Consider the following 8271-nt stretch of genomic DNA (forward strand, 5'->3'; position numbering starts at 1 on the left):
TACAAATAACGTGAAACTCGAATAGCCAGTTCAATTTCAACAATCTGCTGACGTGACTATTCATTTTTATTCTTCTAGGGGTTCATATCGTGTATGTGGTTTTGTTTATTATATATTTTTATGCCCTGAACAGGGTATATTAAGTTTGTCACGAAGTTTGTAACACTCCGAAGGAAGCGTCGGAGACTCTATAAAATATATATATAGATGATCAGTGTGTTGAGCTGAGTCGATTTAGCCATGTCCGTCTCTCTATCCGTCTGTCTGTCTGTATATATACGAACTAGTCCCTCAATTTTTAAGATATCGTTTTGAAACTTTGCAAACGTCATTTTCTCTTCAAGAAGCTGCTCATTTGTCGGAACTACAGATATTGGACCACTATAACATATAGCTGCCATACAAACTGAACGATCGGAATCAAGTTCTTGTATGGAAAACTTTCGCATTTGGCAAGATATATTCATGAAATTTGGTAGTATAGCATATAGCTTCCATATAAACTGAACACATAGTTACTAAAAGAAATGCACCTGTGAAGGGTATATCAGCTTCAGTGCATTCTTGTTTTCGTTGTCGTCAATTTATTATGTTTGTGTAGCATTTTTATACTCTAAATAATCTTTTTTATTTGCTATAAAGATTTTTTCACCCAGCAAAAAAAAGTTGGAGACCTTAACCTCCTTCTTGTAACTTAAAAGGTATATATAGCAATGATCAGCATGACGATCTGAGTCGATTTAGGCCCTCAGTTTTTGAGGTATTATTCTGAAATTTTAAACACGTCTACCACTCAATACCGCAATACCAAAAACTCCGTCAGAATCGGGAAGGACCTTTCCGAGCCGTTCGATACCAAATGAGATTTCAGAGAAGGCGACTGCCTATCATGCGACTTCTTCAAACTTCTGCTGGAGAAAGTAATTCGAGTAGCACAGCGGAATCGAGAAGTTATAATCTTTTATATGAGTGGCGTACATCGATGATATTAATATTATTGGCCTCAACAGCCACGTTGTAAGTTCTGCTTTTTGCAGACTGGATAATAAAGCGTAGCGTATTAGTCTGAATGTGAACGAGGAGGGCAAGACTAAATATCTCCTGTCATCACACAAACAGTAGTCGCACCCGCGACTTGGCTCCCACGTCACTGCTGATAGTCAAAACTACGAAGTCGTGTATAATTTCGTCAATCTTGGAACCAGCATTAATGTCACCCACAACGTCAGCCTCGAGATCCTACCCAGAATAACTCTTGACAATCGGTGCTACTTCCGACTGAGTAGGCAATTGAGATTTAAAGTTCTCACTTGACGAACAAAGATCAAACTCGCCGGTGGATCTACCGTTTTGCACATGACTTTTACAGTTTTGCAACCAGGTAGCTCGTTCCATCGGATTTTGATTTTTTTTACTATACTACTTCTGTCGACATCGGATGGGTTTCCCAATGTTTGTCACGTTTTTGGATGTTAGCCGTATAACTTTCTTGCCAATCTCGTCCACTATTTCATTGCCCTCGACACCTTTCTCTCCTGGCATCTATTAGAAGTGCTTGCTTCTGACAAGACTTTCCACTGCCGCCCTGCTTCCCAAGACACTTCTGGCCGATATGCGATACGAGGATATGCGTTACGAGGTTGCTGCTTAGCTTTCTACGTAGAAGGTGACTCTGGAATTGCCGGCAGGTGCATTGAAGGCCAGCTCCGCTGCTTTCGCAATAAGAAAGACTCCGCTTGAATTATACTGCGGTAGACCGGCAACTTAAAAGGTTGTCTTATGCGTGACTCTAGGCAGTGTATTTCCGTACCAACTCCATTGTCCATTTTAACACCTTTGAACTTTCTTTCACAGTTGAAAAGTGGGGTCATGTAGTCGGTGTTTGCCGAACCGCCATTACACACCGCGCTATACCTGAAGGTTCTATATGTAAATTCTCCTACAGCCAGTAGTCATTTCGCCGATTTTGTTGTGCAGTTTTCAGCGAAAAGTTCTTATAGGTGGTAGGTTTAGTGCCAGTTCAAGAGCCACCGTTGGAGTTGTTCTTAAAGCTTCCGTTATGCACATCACAGTGAACGCCTGAACCCTTTCCATTGGCTTCTGGTAGGTGAATTTTCGTACGCTTGTTCACCATACCCCTGCAACGTAGAGCAGCATTGGTCTAACTATAGCTGTGTTGCACCAATGCATGAGAGAGGGAGAGAACCCACAGGTTGTGCCGAGCATCTGCTTACACGCTTATAAAGCATTGCTGCTAGTAAAATTTAAGTACTTTTTGCTTGGATTGCGCGATGTTTCTTTAACAATAAGCATCGAAACGGCCACCGTTATTGCTTTACTTCCTCACTCTATTGTGGACCTCTAACGAAATATTGTTTGAAACAGTACAGACTTCACTTTTTAATATTACCTCTCCTATTCTTTTAGCTAATGAAAGCTTAATTTATAAAATTTTTGTATCCACAATAAACGTCTGCTTACCTGCTGCGCTCTTTGTGAGAGCCCTTTGGACGTTAACTAGGTAAAGTATAATGCAAATATTACCCAAGCCCCGTATGTGTACACTTTAGAATGGCAAACCACGAGCCTCTGGACTTAAGAGCCCAGGCGGTTTGCTTTGCTGGCACAAACGTTTGAAAATTACAAAAAAATAAATAGGTACGAGGGTGGTCCTATATGTACTTAGTCTCATTGTAAGGACGCGGTAGTATCAAAAAAAAGTTGTTATTATCATGCAGTTCAACGAATCGAGCTTGTAATTCTGTTTCGAACGCCTTGCAAGCCAGCTTGCCTATGGTTTAAGGGCAATGTGATGGAGTTTCGGCATCGTTTAGGGATCACTGTTGAATTTTGGATTTGCAAATATAAACCAGAGACCAAAAGTCGAAATAGTGAAGTACACCCGTTGAAAGTGATTCGAAGAAAGAAAAGACCGTCTATTTGGCTGTCGAAGCTAATTCAAAGAGACCAAAGACTGTCAAATTGGTCAGAAAGCTTATGGCAATCGTTTTCTGGTTTTCAGAAGCTGTTATTTACAAACTTCGACAATTTTGTGAAGAACAGAAAGGTAACAAGGCTCTAAGATGCTGAGTTATTAGACCGATTCAAAGTCAAATTGCAGAAGATCAGGGCCACTTGACAGAACACAAATGTTCTTCCATCAAGGCAGTGAACTGACCCACATCTTCGCCATCACCACATTTGTTTGAAATAGACTATGAACAGCTATCCTATTCACCATGTTCTCAAAATTTGATACTACATGACTTCTTTTTCTTTCAAAACTTAATAAAGTCTCTCGCCGTGCATAAACTTGAGTCGAGTTAGGAGTTCATTGCGGCAACAGAGGCCTCCAAAATCCTTCGAAAATCATAGTTTAAGCAATAAATTGACACTTCGCAAAAATTTTATTTTCTCTTTCGTAAGCTATACGCTTATTGGACCACCCTCGTATGCATGTATATATATACTTTGAAGTGAAAGCGACGAGCTAAACAAAAAACTTACAAGTGGCCATAGAAGTGTCATTAATGTGACCATAAATGTAAAAAAAAGAAATAAAATGATTTACAGAAAGAGAAACGCTGTATACGATGGCGAGTGAGAGTGCAGGTGAGAGTGTACTCGACGAAGTTGTTTGTATAACATATTTTTATTCCATTTGGTTAAAGTAGCTTTTTAAAATGTTGTATATTATTAGATTAAAATGCATACTTAGAATTATATATATGTGTGTATTTCTTTTGACCGAAAGCAAGTCGGCAAATGGGTGAAATACAAACTAGTAAGGACGGCTTAAAGTCTGATGGAGTCATTTTGGAGAGAGATAAAATTTGTTTTTAGATAAAACAGTTGGAGATATATAGACAACTAAGGAATTTGTAGGATTTCCTGTCATCAAACAAACAGTCGTCACACTCGCGACTAAGCTCTCACGTTACTCCTGACAGTCATAACTACGAAGTCATAGATAATTTCGTCTATCTTGGAACCAGCCACGTCAGCCTCGAAATCTAACACAGAACAACTCTTGCCAACAGGTTCTACTTCGAACTGAGTAGGTAATTGAGAAGTAAAGTTCACTCTCGACGAATAAAAAACAAATTATATAAGTCACTCATTATTCCCGTCCTGCTATATGGTGTAAAGGCATGGACGATAACAACAACTGATGAGTCGACGTTAAGAGTTTTCGAGAGAAAAGTTCGGCGAAAGATTCCTTTACGCGTTGGCCACGGCGAATATCGCATTCGATGGCACGATGAGCTGTATGAGATATACGACGACTTTGACATAGTTCAGCGAATTAAAAGACAGCGGTCCGAATGAAAACACTCCAGCTCTGAAAGTCTTCGATGCAGTACCCGCCGGGGGAAGCAAAGGAAGATGACGATTTCCACTCCGTTGGAAAGACCAGGTGGAGAGGACCTGGATTCGCTTGGAATCTCCAATTGGCGCCATATTGGAAAAATAAGAAACCAATAGGTTGCTGCTGTTAACTCGGCTATAACCGTGTAAGCGTTGGTTAAGCCAGTAAAGAAGAAGAAGAACGATGTGGAGTCGTCTGTCACGAGCTTTCCATCACCTCTTGTATTCAGCTACTACATAGACGACAAACACATCTTTCTAACAGAAATGGCTATCATCAAGTAGATCTACTACTGTGAAGTGCCGCTTCTTCTTTTAGAAGAGTGTGCATCCACTCCAATAGCCGGGCGGCTATACTGACCTATACTGGGTGTGACCTCGTTGACTTTGCGCTCAAAACTAGTCATGAGGTGCGTAATATTTAGAAATATGCAGCTTCAAGCTTCTTCCATATTATACTTGCTGATGAGCTTGATAGGAAGAGCGCTCTTTCCTTAATTTCATGTGATCTGAAGCGAGTCGGTTCTTGGATATCCTCCTGTGGTCTACAACTGGGTCTATGGATCTAAACTGCTTTAAAGTGCGCTCTCCATAAGTCTTCTGGCCTAGAGTGTATGGTGTGAGATTCTCCAAACTACTGACTGGACTAAATACTGTCCAATAGATTCAGAAGCAGTGCGACTAAACATTTTGTCGGACGCTCTTTGTCAAAGCTGGAGCTGGAGTTTGAGAAAGGCGAGGTGGTATCTTATTGTCATTTTCTCCTCTACTACCCAGCTTTTTCCAGACAGAGATTCAAATATCTCGGTAGACATGTCTTCGGTGAACCGAGTGAAGTGTCTGGGTTTCATTTGTGAGATTCTCTTTAAGGCAGTTATGGGTAATGTAAAGGACGGATATCAGCACAAGTGATATTCATCGATTTTTGATCAACTCTACGACATAACCTAATCTAACCCACCCTAACTTGTAATCGATCAGAGCGCAATTCTATGTACTGATCTCACTCACAGAAACAATCTCCTACAAACTTTTTTATTTCACGAAATCTCAAACTTGATTCTAGTACTTTAGTACCATATAAAATAAGATATGGGTATAAAATTAGAAATTACACGCGACACATAAAGTAGAAGTGCAAATGGTGCCACAAAGCGTTGTGCATCAGGCGAAGCGTACTCTTATAAGAAGCTACGTTTGTAGCAGAGCGACATTTTCTGAGTGGATAGGACACATGGCTATATTCTTCAAGTGTCATATGTGCCAGCAGTTGTAGAGGGCATATGTTGGCTAGGCATGCCATGTGCGATTGCAAAGATAGGGTAGGTAGGTATATTGTGGCACTTAATTATCATATGAGCGTGAGATGAGTAGCGCTGACGCATGCAGTGGAGCGTAATAAGAAATTTTTCTGAAGAGGTAGAAATGCAAAATGCAGAAAATACTCACAGAAATGCATTTAAAATTAGCTGGCTATTTCACTGAAGTAGAAAAAAATAAAAGACTTTCTAAAATAAATATGCTTTTATGCTAAAGCAAAAACAACAGAGTCGCGATTCATGCATTGACGACAATTGCGGTAAAGGTAAGTAGTGAAATGGGCACAAGATGAGATGCGGCCTTTGGTCGAGTGTTTGGAAAAATGGTTACAGTTAATGTGAAGAATTATTCCATAGTTATAGAGAAGTATTTTTAGGTTATTATATTATTATTGTGAAAGTTCTCACTCGACGGAGTGACATCGGAAATTGTCTACCGATGATCCAAGTAGAAGTACTTCATTCAATAGCCTTATTTGGCAGATCACACATTAGTGGTGTCAAGCTGTTTTGTTATTTTTGTTCAGTATTGTTCTGCATGTCATCATGGAAAGACTTCTGGTTGAAGAATTTATGGTCAACATAATCGGCCTACTGAGCATATTATTCGCAAAACCATCTCCCATCTTGAGACCGAGCTTGCATTATTGGATATTATTAAACCGACGAGACCACGTCCAGCACGCAGTGAAGAGAATAAAGCAGTCGTAGTGAAAGTGTATACGACGACTGTTAAGAGCCGATTTGGCGCCACAGCTTTCGGAAGAACTGAAACCGCTCGACTTTACGAAACGACATCGTTTTGTTCTATGGGTCTTTGAAAAGCTCCAAGAAGATCCAACGATTTCGAGCTATTTCTGTTAGGACGAAGAGCAACCTGAAGACATTCAAGAGGTGCCATTTCATCCAGAAAAAACAAGGGGTTGATGTGGTCTGTGGGTCGGTGGTATCATCGGCCCATATTTCTTTAAAAAAATTATGCTGGCGAAAACGTAACCGTCAATAAACTTTTCGCGTCATGATAACCGACTATCTGATGCCTGAAATTGAAGCTCGTAATCTCAGCGACATTTGATTTCAACAAGATGGCGTCATTTCCCACATACCACATTAGTCAATGAATTTATTGAGTGAACACTTCAGTAGGCAGATAATTTCATATTTTGGGTCGGTCGATTGGCCACCAAGATCGTTTGATATTACACCGTTAGGCTTCGTCTTGTGAGAATGTGTAAAGTGTGAAGTCTATGCGGACAATCTCGCTTCGATTGGGTTTTCGAGTCGTGTCATTGGCTAGTTACCAGGCGAAATTCTCGAAAGAAAATTGGACTCGACGGATGAACCATCTGAGACATACCCACGACCAATATTTAAAAGAGATAATCTTAAAAAAATTAATGCTTAAAAAAGTAGGGAGATATGGCTTAACTCATCTTGTTCGTAATCGCCACGAAATGTAATACAATTACGCCAATGACTTTTCCAGTCCTCGAAACAATTTTCGTATGCACTTTTAAGAATGGCCTTCAACTCCCTTAGCGAAATTTGCTTTATCTCTTCGATCGACAGAAAACGGCTTCCATCCTGATGACTGTAAACTTGTTTGGAAGTCAAACGCATAAACCAATGCCTTATCGGCAGTTATAGTGCTCTCCAAGATTGTGGGATCGGAATCCGCATGATCAAGTGAGACCTGTTTACAGTACTATTTTTGAAAAAAATACAGTTTTATCAGGACGAGTTGAACAAGAACGCGTCTCATACCAAAAATATTCACCAAAATCATTCGAATGGACTTGAAAGAGAGATGTGGAGCTTTCTTATCATCTCTCTAACATTTGCTTGACGATTTTCAATATCCTTAACTTTTTTAATATTTTCATCTGTTGAAGTCGTCCAGAATGTGGCATGTCTTCAACGATCTCTCGACCGTCTTTGAAGGCTTTGAACCATTCGTAGGCTTCTGCTTTTCTTTTTCTTTTTTTTCGAAATGTCATTTACCCGAGGAATTTAATTACAATTTCCGGCTGCTTTTTTATCACAATGTATATTAATTCAAAACTAACATTTTGCGTAAAATAAGTATTTTTATAAATTCTGCCTCCAGCATGTGACCAAAAACATAAGGAGTGCAGGGTAAGCCTTCACTCCCACTAGTTAATATTCAAAATGCTCACTGTTTTTATACTCCACCGCAATGTGGCCACCAAAGAAACTGCCGTTTAACCAAACATTTGCGGTGGCTTTCAATATTTGTTTGCCATGGGCATGAGTAAAACCACAGCACTATGCACTCTATGCATGCGCAACGACGTAAAAACCTCTTGAAAAAAAGCAAAATCCCACAGAAACACAATGAAAAAGCTGGACTCAAATGTAGAAAACAAAGAGTTCACTCAAACTTTGCGCGTCCAGCCAAAAAGTGAGTACATAAAGGGAGTCGAAAATTCACTTTGGTTGGATAGCAAGCAAATTGGCGCATGCATGAATGCCTACTTCTTCCCACTTCCTTTTCCTGCTTGTGTGTGTGTGTGATAGTGTAGGAGTAAATGCAGCACATCCCATAGTAATTGCTGCGAAAGCT

This window comes from Bactrocera dorsalis, chromosome 1 (genome assembly GCF_023373825.1).
Source record: "Bactrocera dorsalis isolate Fly_Bdor chromosome 1, ASM2337382v1, whole genome shotgun sequence".
NCBI classification, from domain to species: Eukaryota; Metazoa; Arthropoda; class Insecta; order Diptera; family Tephritidae; genus Bactrocera; species Bactrocera dorsalis.